Here is a 14,426-nt window from a genome sequence, read left to right as displayed (position 1 = left end):
GATACGTGCGTGAAACTCACACGTGTCGCACGGACCTATGCTAGTCAATGGGGCCGTTCAGACATTCAGTTTTTTTCACGCAGCGTGTGTCCGCTGCGTGAAACTCACAGCATGTCCTATACTTTAGTGTTTTTCACATTGAAGTCAATGGGTGCGTGAAAACTCCACTCGGCACACGGACGCACTTCCGTGTGCCGCGCGTGATTCGCGCTACAGTTGTTAAAGTAATGAAGGGAGTAATAAAACTACCTCCTTCATGTCTGTTTATAAACATCAAAACCACGTGTCATAACGATGCCATACGCGCAAAAAACACGCAGCCACGCACCAAACACTGATGCCACACGGAACTGCAACACGCAAAACACGCAGCGTTTTTAGCGCACACAAAACGCACACGTTCATGTAAATAAGGCCTTAGGGGGGATTTACACGAACGTGTGCGTTTTGCGCACGCAAAAAACGCTGAATTTTGCGTGCGCAAAAGGCACTTAACAGCTCCGTGTGGCATCACATAGGATGTGCGGCTGCGTGATTTTCGCGCAGCCGCCATCATTATGACACTCCATTTGGATGTTTGTAAACAGAAAAGCATGTGGTGTTTTTCTGTTTCCAAACATACTTTTGACTGCTGTTGCGCAAATCACGTGCGTCCCACGGATCGGCTTCGGTGTGGTGCGCGTGATTTTCACGCACCCATTGACTTCAATGAGTGTGGGATGCGCGAAAAACACAGAAATATAGGACATGTCGTGAGTTTTACGCAGCGGACTCACGCTGTGCAAAAATCACTGACAGTCTGCACGGCCCCATAGACTAGCATAGGTCCGTGCGATCAGCGTGAAAAACACGCGCATTGCACGGACGTATTACACGTTCGTGTAAATCCGCCTTCAATGTGTGTGTATGTGTTTGAAAGCCCTGTTTCTGAATATAAGGTTAACAAGGGGTCATACATGAGCCGGAAATTTCCAAGGATATTATTGCCTTATCTGAATTCCCATATCCAGTAGGGAAAGGTAATTGTACACTGACCTTGTGTATTCATGTCATGCATCTGTCAATCGCTGACTCATTATTGGTCTCATCTTCTACTTCACACAATAAAGTCTGATCTAGCTAGGAATGTAATGCTATTAGGCAACTATCAGAACATCTATTAACCAAGTGCTGAATGCTGTGAAAGAAATTATTTGCTGGAAAACCTCCAGGACAAGTCATGGGCATAGAATATAGAGCAGTGCTCATTCTACCATCTGGCACACCATGGTTAAGGCCCCATGCACACGAATGTGCTTTTGCGGCCGCAATTCCCCCGAAAATCCAGGGGAGAATTGCGGTCCCATTCATTCCTATGGGGCCATGCACACGACTGTGTTTTTCACGGTCCGTGCATGGCCCAGGAGCAGAAAGAACGGACATGTCTTATTATGGCCGTGTTCTGCGGTCCTGGCTCATTGAAAATAATGGCCGCGGCCATGTGCACAGCCCACGATTTGCGGATGGCTCGCGGCTGTCACTCCGTGGCCGGCCGACCCGGAAATCACGGCCGTGCACATGGCTACGGTCGTGTGCATGAGGCCTAATGTTGCTGTTAGGCTACGTTCACAATACATTTGTGCCAGAGTTGAGGCGTGTGTATTTTCATATTTTTTTTTTTTATATACACTCCACAACATTGAAATTGCAACATTAAGAAGGCAAAGTTTTTGAATTGTGGTTACACAGGATCGATTGATATGTCAATGATATGCAAATGATAAAAAAATTTAAACTAAATATTCCAAACATCTTGAAAAAATTGATTTATTCAGTATATACGCAGAAATACATGCACTTAAACACCTTGGCATGCTATTAATGAGGATATTAATGGTTTTCTGAGGAATGTTATGCCACGCTGAATGCACTTAAGCATGCAAATCATCAAGATGGGCTGCTGGCAGCTCCCTTTGCAATTGCCAACCAATAACGTTCCAGATGTGCTCGATGGGAGACAAGTCCGGGGACACTGCAGGCCATGGTAGCATGTTTAGGCCACGCAGGCTGCTCACATTAGCATGAGCAACATGCGGCCTGGTGTTGTGCTGTTGAAAAACGGCTTCTGGGACTTTTTGGAGAAATGGCTGTACCACTGGTTCCACGACCAAATCAATGTACCTGAAATGAAGACTAGGGGATCCGGCTACCGTACAATATGCCACCCCACATTATAATCTCGGGAGTAGGATCGGTGTGACGTTTCCCTTGTGAAGGCCTGTTCATCGCGTTGCCCACATCGTCTCCAGACCAATCTCCGGCTATCATTGCGTCAAGACAAAAGCGGGACTCATCGCTGAAGAGGATAGAACTCCATTCCAGCCTCCATTGCCATCTTGCTGTGCACCAAGATAGACTTTGAAAGCGGTGGCGTGTGGTCAATGGAATACCTGTAGCTGGATGACAGTCTCGTAGCCCAATGTCGTGCAAACGCCTACTGATGGTTTGTGTCGACACTGTTTGCCGCCCTAGGCTTGGGATGTGACGTCCAATTTCACTTGCAGTACAGAAAGTATTACTGCGCGCCATTCTTAATATCAGACTATCCGCTCGTGCAGAGGTTTGCCTCCGCGCACCTCTTGCTGTCATTCCCGTTCGTTGTTGTTCTCTCAACCTTCGAGACACGCAGCGTTGAACAGTGCTGACATTTCGGGCTAGGCTCGTAGCGATCTGCCGGAGTGATAAACCAAGGTCTCTCAGTTCAAGGATTCTGTCCCTCTCAGTTTGCGATAAGTGGCGATAACTGGCACATTGACTAATAGGAGGCATCACACAATCATACCACACCACTTGATCCAATTTTTGACGTTTATGTGGTTTAAATGCTTTGCTTTCAATCAGGCTTTTATGCCCCTCACACATGCCACAGATTGGAGTTTAGGCCTTATTCGCATGACAGAGCTAATTGGCCGGGTGACGGACGTTTTTTTAACGACCGTCACATGGTTGCATTAAAATTAATGCATATCTATGGGTAGAGATGAGCGAACCGGGACAACCGAACCCGGTTTCGGTCCGAACATTGTGAAAAGTTCAGTTCGCAGCGAATCCGAACTTCACCAGGTTCGGCCGAACACGTTTTGACCGAACTCGGCTTATGAGTCACTGATTTTCCGGTACGCGACGTCAGGAGATAGTCACTGTCCAGGGTGCTGAAAGAGTTAAGCGATCGGCAGTAACTGTTTCAGCACCCTGGACAGTGACTTCCGATCACAGTATACATCAACGTGTAAAAAAAAATAGAAGTTCCTACTTACCGATAACTCCCTGCTTCTTCCTCCAGTCCGACCTCCCGGGATGACGATTCAATCCAAGTGACCGCTGCAGCCAATCACAGGCCAATCACAGGCTGCAGCCAATCACAGGCCAATCCCAGGCTGCAGCGGTCACATGGACTGCCGCGTCATCCAGGGAGGTCGGGCTGGATGTCAAGAGAGGGACGCGTCACCAAGGCAACAGTGACGCGTCCCTCTCTTGACATCCAGCCCGACATCCCTAGATGACGCGACAGTCCATGTGACTGCTGCAGCATTTGATTGACCTGTGATTGGCTGCAGCGGTCACATTGGCTGAAACGTCATCCAGGGATGTCGAGTCGGATGTCGAGAGGGACGCGTCACCAAGGCAACGGCCGGGAGGCCGAACTGGAGGAAGAAGCAGGAAGTTGTCGGTAAGTACGAACGTCTTTTTTATAATTTTTTTTTACAGGTTGCTCTATATTGTGATCGGAATTCATTGTCCAGGGTGCTGAAAGAGTTACTGCCGATCAGTTAATTCTTTCAGCACCCTGGACAGTGACTATTTACTGACGTCGCCTAGCAACGCTGCCGTAATGCCGGGTGCACACATGTAGCCACCCATCATTACGGGAGCCCCATAGACTTCTATGGGCTGCCCGTGCCGTTATCACGGCCTCAAATATGACATGTTCTATCTTTTTCAACGGCACGGGCACCTTCCCGTAAGAAAACGGGAAGGTACCCGGGGCCAACAGAAGTCTATGGGCCCGTTATCCCGGGTCGTAATTACGACCCGGGATAACGGGAGTTTTTACGGTCGTTTGCATGAGGCCTAATACACGATTTTTATGGGCTTTCTTGAATTACAGGTTCGGTCCGAATCGAACTTTTTCATGAAATTCGGCGAAACAGCCGAACCGAACTTATCATAAGTTCGCTCATCTCTATCTATGGGGCTATTTACACAGCCATTTTTTTTTAACGGACCGTGTGAACGCCCCAGGAAAAAATAGAACATGTCCTATTTCTGCCCGTTTTCCCAGATTCCTCAATAGACTCAAGTCTATAAGGAATCTGTGAAAATGGGTCCCACACGGGTGCAAATTGGCCATGAAAAACGTCCGTTTTACACGGCCGATTTGACACCCGGTAGTGTGAATAAGGCCTAAGTGTTTGAAAATGTGATCATTTGCAGATCTTAGCGACACCTGCTACTTATTTGATTTGCATAACTTTACGGCTTGCCCTTCTCGTTGTTGCAATTTCAATGTTGAGGAGTGTATTTATATATACACTACCGTTCAAAATTTTGGGGTCACCCAGACAATTTTGTGTTTTCCATGAAAACTCACACTTATATTTATCAAATGAGTTGCAAAAGGACTAGAAAATATAGTCAAGACATTGACAAGGTTAGAAATAATGATTTGTATTTGAAACAATAATTTTCTCCTTCAAACTTTGCTTTCGTCAAAGAATGCGCCATTTGCAGCAATTACAGCATTGCAGACCTTTGGCATTCTAGCTGTTAATTTGCTGAGGTAATCGGGAGAAATTTCACCCCATGCTTCCAGAAGGCCCTCCCACAAGATGGATTGGCTTGATGGGCACTTCTTGCGTACCATACGGTCAAGCTGCTCCCACAACAGCTCTATGGGGTTGAGATCTGGTGACTGCGCTGGTCACTCCATTACAGATAGAATACCAGCTGCCTGCTTCTTCCCTAAATAGTTCTTGCATAATTTGGAGGTGTGCTTTGGGTCATTGTCCTGTTGTAGGATGAAATTGGCTCCAATCAAGCGCTGTCCACAGGGTATGGCATGGCGTTGCAAAATGGAGTGATAGCCTTCCTTATTCAAAATCCCTTTTACCTTGTACAAATCCCCCACTTTACCAGCACCAAAGCAACCCCAGACTATCACATTACCTCCACCATGCTTGACAGATGGCGTCAGGCACTCTTGCAGCATCTTTTCAGTTGTTCTGCGTCTCACAAATGTTCTTCTGTGTGATCCAAACACCTCAAACTTCGATTCGTCTGTCCATAACACTTTTTTCCAATCTTCTTCTGTTCAATGTCTGTGTGCTTTTGCCCATATTAGGCCTCATGCACACTTCCATCACCGTTTTAGCGGCCGTTTTTGATGGATCCGTGTGTCCATTTTTGTTTCCGTGTGCACTCCGTTTCCGTTCCGTGTTTCCGTTTAAAAAACGGATGTGAACTTCACTTGAACCTGTCACATGTCCCAGGAAACACCCATAGAAAGGTTACAAGAAGTTTTTGGTGCTGTTTTCTTAGCTTTCAGAGCATAGAGAACAGTTTGAGATTACTCTGCTTGGCTTACTTTGGATTTACGGGTCGTAATTACGACCCGAAATAGCGGGCCCATAGACTTCTGTTAGCCACGGGTACCTTCCCGTTTTATAACGGGAAGGTGCCCGAGCCGTTAAAAAGCTAGAACATGTTCTATTTTTTATTTTACGGGCCGTGCTCCTATACTTTATAATAGGAGCACGGCTCGGAAAAATGCGAAAATAACATTACTGTGGGTGTGTAAAGTTTACCTACTGAGCATTACATACAAAGGAACAAAAGAAAAGCATGCTCAGAAAACAAGCAGTGCAATGTGTGCATTTACTTACTTATTTTGTGACGCTGGGCACTAGTTCCCTTCTGCCATCTGCGTGTCAATAGCTCCTTGGCAAGCTCCTCCCACGCGGCGTCCTTTTTATAACGGGAGTCAGCTGGTGACCTTACGTCAGGGTCAGAGACCTGTAGAGGAGTATTGTTCTGACTTTAGGAAGTGGTGTGTAGCTTCTCTGTGGAATGACCCTGCCTTGAGGTGCCAGTTTAGATTGGGTCTGTCGAACGCCCTGAGAGACCTGCTAGTTAGCTATCCCTCTGCTGACTCCCTACATCACGTTATGGCTTTAGCGGTACGACTTGACCGACGTCTCAGGGAACGACGACTTGAACGTTTTTGTGCCTTCTCCTCTGACTCCCGAATGATGGCTCCCGAGGTTCCGTTGCTTCTTTCTTCCACTGAAAACTCGGATGAACCTATGCAACTCGGGGCCTCCGTGTCCCCCCAACAACGTAGAGAGTTCCGCAGGAAGAATGGTCTCTGCTTCTACTGTGGGGATGACAAGCATCAAGTGAACAACTGTCCTGGGCGTAAGAATAAGCAGCCGGAAGAACTTCCGCGCCTAAGTGATCATCGGGGAGGTCACTTGGGCGCACAGGTATTTCCCGTAAAGATGAAACCTAATAAAATCTTGCTTCCCTTTCAGTGCCTTCGTGGATTCAGGGTCTTCTGCTAATATTATGTCTGTGGAATTTGCTATGTCTCTAGCTATGCCATTGATTGATTTGCCTAAACCTGTCCCGGTAGTGGGTATCGAATCCACTCCTCTTGCTAATGGTTATTTTACACAGCATACCCCTGTTTTTGAACTCCTTGTTGGCTCCATGCATTTGGAGCAGTGCTCTGTACTGGTGATGCAGGGATTATCGTCCGATTTGGTTTTAGGCCTTCCCTGGTTGCAGTTGCATAGTCCCACGTTTAACTGGAATACTGTGGATCTTACCAAATGGGGTAATGAATGCATGACGTCATGTTTTTCTGTTAATTCTATTTCTCTCCCTGAGGAGGTGAACACTCTACCTGAGTTTGTTCAGGACTTCGCTGATGTTTTCTGTAAAGAGGCCTCTGAAGTGTTACCTCCTCATAGAGAATACGATTGCGCAATCGATTTGGTACCAGGAGCTAAGCTCCCTAAGGGTAGGATATTCAATCTCTCTTGTCCCGAACGTGAAGCCATGAGAGAGTATATCCAGGAATGCCTGGCCAAGGGTTACATTCGCCCCTCTACTTCTCCGGTAGGTGCTGGCTTCTTCTTCGTAGGGAAGAAGGATGGTGGTCTTAGGCCGTGCATCGACTATCGGAACTTGAATAAGGTCACTGTAAGGAACCAGTACCCCCTTCCTTTGATTCCTGATCTCTTCAATCAGGTTCAGGGGGCCCAATGGTTCTCTAAGTTTGATCTACGGGGGGCTTATAACCTTATCCGCATCAAAGAGGGGGATGAGTGGAAGACTGCGTTTAACACGCTCGAAGGTCATTTCGAATACCTCGTCATGCCCTTTGGGTTGTGTAATGCTCCCGCGGTCTTCCAGAATTTCATAAATGAGATTTTAAGAGACTATCTGGGGGTATTTCTTGTAGTGTATCTTGATGACATACTGGTGTTTTCCAAGGACTGGTCCTCCCACATTGAGCATGTCAGGAAGGTGCTCCAGGTCCTTCGGGAAAACAAACGTTTTGCTAAGACCGAAAAATGTGTGTTTGGGGTGCAAGAGATACAATTTTTGGGTCAAATCCTCACTCCTCATGAATTCCGCATGTGCCCCGCCATGGTCCAGGCTGTGGCGGAATGGGTCCAACCTGCCTCCCTGAAGGCGTTACAGTGCTTCCTGGGATTCGCTAATTATTACAGGAGATTTATTGCTAACTTCTCGGTCATCGCTAAGCCTCTTACGGATCCCACTTGCAAAGGTGCTGATCTCCTCCACTGGCCTCCTGAGGCTGTCCAGGCTTTTGAGGTCCTTAAGAAGTGCTTTATCTTGGCCCCAGTGCTGGTTCAGCCCAACCAAATGGAGCCATTCATTGTGGAGGTTGACGCCACCGAGGTAGGAGTGGGTGCTGTCTTGTCCCAGGGTACCAGGTCCCTCACCCATCTCCGTCCCTGTGCCTACTTCTCCAGGAAGTTTTCGCCCACTGAGAGTAACTATGATATTGGCAACCGCGAACTCTTAGCCATTAAATGGGCATTTGAAGAGTGGCGCCACTTCCTGGAGGGGGCTAGGCACCAGGTAACGGTCCTTACCGACCACAAGAATCTGGTTTTCTTAGAATCTGCCCGGAGGCTAAACCCGAGACAAGCTCGATGGGCGTTATTTTTTCCCAGATTCAACTTTTTGGTCACCTATAGGGCTGGGTCTAAAAATATTAAGGCTGACACACTGTCGCGTAGCTTCATGGCCAGCCCTCCTTCGGAGGAGGATCCTGCTTGTGTTTTGCCTCCAGGTATAATCATTTCCTCTATTGATTCTGATTTAGTCTCCGAAATTGCGGCTGATCAAGGTTCAGCTCCCGGGAACCTTCCTGAGAACAAGCTGTTTGTTCCCCTGCAACTCCGGCTAAGGGTACTTAGGGAAAATCATGACTGCACTATCTGGCCATCCAGGCATCCTGGGTACCAAGCACCTCATTGCCAGAAACTACTTGTGGCCTGGGTTGCTTAAAGCGGGCTTACTATGTTCTTTGCCCATTCCCCAGAGACCTTGGACCCATATCTCCATGGATTTTATCACCGATTTGCCTCCATCTCAAGGCAAGTCGGTGGTGTGGGTTGTAGTAGACCGCTTCAGTAAGATGTGCCACTCTGTGCCCCTCAAGAAATTAGCCAATGCTAAGACGTTAGCTACCTTGTTTATCAAACACATCCTGCGTCTCCATGGGGTCCCTGTCAATATTGTTTCTGACAGAGGGGTACAATTTGTTTCATTGTTTTGGAGAGCCTTCTGTAAAAAGTTGGAGATTGATCTGTCCTTCTCCTCGGCTTTCCATCCTGAAACTACTGGCCAAACGGAGAGGACTAATCAGTCTCTAGAAAAATATTTAAGGTGTTTTATCTCTGACTGTCAACATGATTGGGTCTCATTCATTCCCCTCGCCGAATTTTCCCTTAATAACCGGGTCAGTAACTCGTCAGGGGTCTCCCCCTTTTTCTGTAATTTTGGGTTTAATCCACGGTTCTCCTCCGTTTCACCTGGTAGTTCCAACAATCCCGAGGTAGATGTCGTTCATCGGGAACTGTGCACAGTCTGGACCCAGGTTCAGAAGAACCTAGAGGCGTCCCAGAGCATACAAAAAGCTCAGGCAGATAGAAGACGTTCTGCTAACCCCTTGTTTGTGGTCGGGGATCTGGTGTGGCTATCTTCTAAAAATTTGCGCCTTAAAGTCCCGTCTAAGAAGTTTGCTCCCCGGTTTATAGGACCGTACAAGGTCATTGAAGTCCTTAACCCTGTCTCCTTCCGACTGGAGTTGCCCCCGTCTTTTTGAGTGCACGACGTCTTTCATGCCTCTCTCCTTAAACGCTGCTCCCCATCCTCGGCTCCCTCGAGGAAACCTCCGGTCCCTGTTCTCACCCCTGAGGGGGTAGAATTCGAGGTGGCCAAGATTGTGGACAGCAGGATGGTCCAAGGCTCCCTCCAGTACCTGGTCCATTGGAGTGGATACGGGTCTGAGGAGAGGACTTGGGTGCTCGCCCGGGATGTTCACGCTGGGGTATTGCTCAGCAGGTTCCACCTTCGTTTCCCCAATAAACCAGGTCCACCTAGAAAGGGTCCTGTGGCCCCTCATAAAAGGGGGGGTACTGTAAAGGATTTGCCAGACACAGCTTCTGTGTCAACGCCCGTGAGCAATCAGTCTGCACCTGCTCCTATGTCTGTGAGACTGACTCCATCTTCCACCACTCAGGATGGCAGGCTTAGGAGTGGGAGAGCCTATCACAGCCTGGCCAGATGGAGCTAGTTCCCGCCCACTGTCTATTTATACCTGCCTTTCCTGTTCCTCCTTTGCCTGTGATTCTTCTATGCTTGTTTCTTGGCTTGCTGCTGCTGCTTGTACTACTCATCCTCTGCTTGTTATTGACCTTGGCTTTCTGACCACTCTCCTGCTGAGCGTTTTGTACCTCGCTCTCTCCTGGTTTGACTTGGCTCGTTCACTACTCTTGTTGCTCACGGTGTCTCCGTGGGCAGCTGCCCCGTTTCCCTAGCTTCTGTGTACCCTTGTCTGTTTTGTCTGTCTCGCACTTACTGAGCGTAGGGACCGTCGCCCAGTTGTACCCCGTCGCTTAGGACGGGTCGTTGCAAGTAGGCAGGGACTGAGTGGCGGGTAGATTAGGGCTCACCTGTCTGTCTCCCTATCCTGTCATTACAAAAGCTCTCTTTTTCTAGCCATTTTGAGAGTTTAATCGAACCCACAAATGTAATGCTCCAGATTCTCAACTAGCTCAAAGGAAGGTCAGTTTTATAGCTCCTCTAAACAGCAAAACTGTTTACAGCGGTGCTAACATAATTGCACAAGGGTTTTCAAGTGTTTTCTAACACAGTTAGCAAACACAATGTACCATTAGAACACTGGAGTGATGGTTGCTGGAAATGGGCCTCTATACACCTATGTAGATATTGCATTAAAAACCAGACGTTTGCTGCTAGAATAGTCATTTAGCACATTAAGAATATATAGAGTATATTTCTGATTAATTTAATGTTATCTTCATTGAAAAAAACTGTGCTTTTCTTTCAAAAATAAGGAAATTTCTAAGTGACCCTAAACTTTTTAACGGTAGTGTATATATATAGTTTATATTGCAAAAATGCAAGTATATGCATTTTCAGTAAATGGATTTACTTTTTTGGAGGATTTTCTATTTAACAGACTTGTTACAAAAAGTGTATGTTTGTGTATGCTTGGCATACTTTATTTTGGTATACTAAGGCTATCTCCACATCTGCGTCAGGGCTCCATTCCGTCGTAGCTTTCCATCGGAACGGAGCCCTGACTGACGCAAACTGAAACCGTAGGTTTCCATTTCCATCACCATTGATTTCAATGGTGACGGATTCAGTGCCAATGGTTTCAGTTTGTCTCCATTGTGCAAGGGTTCTGTCGTTTTGACCGGATGCACAACCCTTGCACAACGGAGGCAAACCATTGGCACCGGGTCCGTCGCCATTGATATCAATATCAATGGTGATGGAAACGGAAACCTACGGTTTCAGTTTGCGTCAGTAGGGGTCCGTTCCGACGGAAATCTCCTACGGAAAGCTCCAACGGAACGGAGCCCTGACACAGATGTGAACGAACAAACATGGTATAAACCAAGCCTTGGAATATTGAATAATACACGTGATTATAAATATACAGCATAATAGTACAGCGTATTTAGGTTTGCAAAAAGTTAAAATAAATTGATAATATGCAATAGTTTAACCCCTTCCTGCTGAGACATTTTTTTCGGATTTTCACTTTCGTTGTTTTCCTCCCTAACTACCAAAACCATGACTTTTTTATTTTTCCATCGATATAGCCATCTGAGGAGTTGTTTATTGCGGGTCGAGTTGTCGATTTTCATGGCACCATTTATTCTACCATATAATGTAGTAGGAAACTGGAAAAAAAATCTTTGTGCAGTGGAATGTGAAAAAACGCAATTCTTTCATGTTTCTGGGGGTTTCATTTTTACGGCGTTTACCATGTAGTAAAAACCACGTTTTAACTTTATTCTGCCGGTCAATACGATTACGGCGATACCAAATTTAGGCCATATGCACACAAACTTATTTTTGCGGCCGCAATTCACCCGCAAATCTGCGGTCCGTGCATGGCCCAGGAGCTTGAACCGCAAAAAGAACGGAGATGTCTAATTACGGCCGTGTTTTGCGGTCCAGGCTCATAGAAATTAATGCACGCGGCCATGTGCACGGCCCGCGATTTGAGGGCGGCTTGCGGGTGACACTCCGCGGCTGTCTGACCCGAAAATCTCGGCCGTGCATATGGCTACGGTCGTGTGCATGAGGCCTTATATAGTTTTTTTTATGTTTTACTACTTTTACAAGGAAAAAACTAATTGTTGAAAATGAAATTTGTGTTTTGTCGCCATATTCTGAGAGCCATAACTTTATTTTTTACTTCGGTTGAGCGGTGTGAGGGCTTATTTTTTGCAGGTACATAAGACTTATTGATCACTTTTTATAAAAAATTTTGTGGGAGATAAAGTGAACCCAAAAAATTGCGATTCTGTCATTTTTTTTTAATGACATTCACCGATAACAGTTATGTTAATTTTTTTTCTTACATCGCGCCTGGGGGAAAATTGGAAAAGGTTTTTTTCAGAACTTTTAACATTTTTGTTTTTATATATTAAAAAACCTTTAACAGTATTTAACTTTTTTTTTTACTAGTCCCCTAGGGGACTTGACCCAGCAATCGTAGCAATGTATTGCAGTATATTACTATATTGACAGTCTCCTATGAAGCCCTAATATCGTCGGGGGGAGGGGTGGCCTGGGTGGCGATGCAATGTCATAGGGGGCCGCCCTCGTTTCTAAAGGCTTGGATGCCACGGTTGCATTTGACTGCTGCATCTAAGGGGTTAAATGAGAGCCGACAAGCTCGTTCTATGGAGCGGGCTCAGCCCTTGAACCAGCTTCATACTCTCCCACCTGTATATATACAGCAGATGTTGGGAAGGGGTTAATCAATTATACAATAATGATTAATGATAACAACGATGACGGGCTTATAACCAGGGCCTTCTATAAGTACAAATATAGACACACTAGTTGGCTTCAACTTTTGTATTATTAGATTATGGATATTAACACTCCTCCATCACCACATTTATTAGGCCGAGTTTTTAGGGAACGCAGCTGCAGTTTTTCAGAGTAACTTAGGGGTTAAGGTCTCCCACAAACAGCAGGTAAGTGATTTTGTTGCTAGAGATGGAGTTCAATTCACTGAGGGGTTCCTACTTTTAACCCCTTATTAGTGTCTCTAGTATCTGTTATGTGTACCAAAATGGCGTATGAACCAACTGACAACTGTTGTAGCTTTCTTTTTTCTCCCTTTATTGATACTTGAGATTCTCCTAATTGAGCCCTGCACCAATCAGGGTATGATCTCTAGTAAGATTGTGCCTTGCCCCACAGGATCTACAATTACATGTCTGCCATATTGTGTGAAAACCATGGGAAAGCTCCACACATTGGAAGGAAAACATATTAATAGTAAGCCCCCTTAACAGGCTTTGAAAATGCAGCATAGAAATGTATAAATCCTTTATTTTTTATCTTCGGTATTTTATTTAGCTGTCATTATCCTGGGAGAAGCTTAGCTGTACCATATCAACTGCCACCAGTGTACTTCTATATAACGGCAGTTATATAGACCTAGCTATTGGCCGACCACTTGTTTAGCTGTCAGCTCACTCATACTCCCTTCATAAACATTCGCACTACGATTGGCCGAGCATACATCTGTATTTCAATCGAGAAAAGAAAATAAGACGTTACCTGTCAGCATATTACTTGGGGGAACAAAGGATCAAGAATGCTGAAATCCAACATCATTGATTCTTTTTGCCTTAAAGTCTGTACTCAGCGGACTGTTGGGAGGCTCCATACATATTGAAATGGCCAGTTTTGGTCATGGAGATAACAGTCAAGAGCTGCTGCACTGTTGCATAATGTAACCAAAGCTTTTACAGTGTACAGTAAGGAAGGCTTAGTTCACATCACGTTAAATGGCCTACGTTTGATGTATATGGCAGGAAAGGCTACGGACATTAAACGTAGGCTGTGATGAATGCCTAACAGTGGCATCTGTCACCTTATACTATAATGGTATTTGTTAATCATATATGTCATGAACTGTCATGACCCTGTTCATGATGTATTCATTTAAAGAATACCATTATAGTCTACGGGTGACGAATTCCACTATAAGGCATCCATTTAACACATTCATCACCTATATCCAGAATTATCAACAGGGAGTGCACCTCAATCTGTTACATGTTCCACAGTGGAGATATATTGACCATATAGTTCATCCGTATTAAAAGAGCCCCTTCTATATATATATATATATATATATATATATAAAAAAAAACCTGTTATTAAATTAAGGGGAACATTAACTTAATAGAAAATTTGCATATGTGTGAGAGCTCTCAGTGGGGGGTATTAAGAAATATGGTGTTCAGACTGAGCATTATTTATGAAGCACCTGTTCCACTTTTTCTGATGTGTGAGTCTGGTAAATTTGGCGAGGCTACAGTGTTGTTCAGAATGCCATTTGTTTAGTAAAATACTCCTCCCTTTTCTACTTAAAAAAACCCTGGGAAAAAGGTCCGACCTCACATTTTTACCTTGAAGAGGCTCTGTCAACACATTATAAGTTCCCTATATTGTACATAATGTGATTGGCGCTGTAATGTAGATTACAGCAGTGTTTTTTTTATTTAGAAAAACGATCATTTTTTACGAAGTTATGACCTATATTAGCTTTATGCTAATGA

Source organism: Rhinoderma darwinii, chromosome 3 (genome assembly GCF_050947455.1).
Source record: "Rhinoderma darwinii isolate aRhiDar2 chromosome 3, aRhiDar2.hap1, whole genome shotgun sequence".
In the NCBI taxonomy this organism is placed as follows: Eukaryota; Metazoa; Chordata; class Amphibia; order Anura; family Rhinodermatidae; genus Rhinoderma; species Rhinoderma darwinii.
This window is presented reverse-complemented; position numbering follows the sequence as displayed.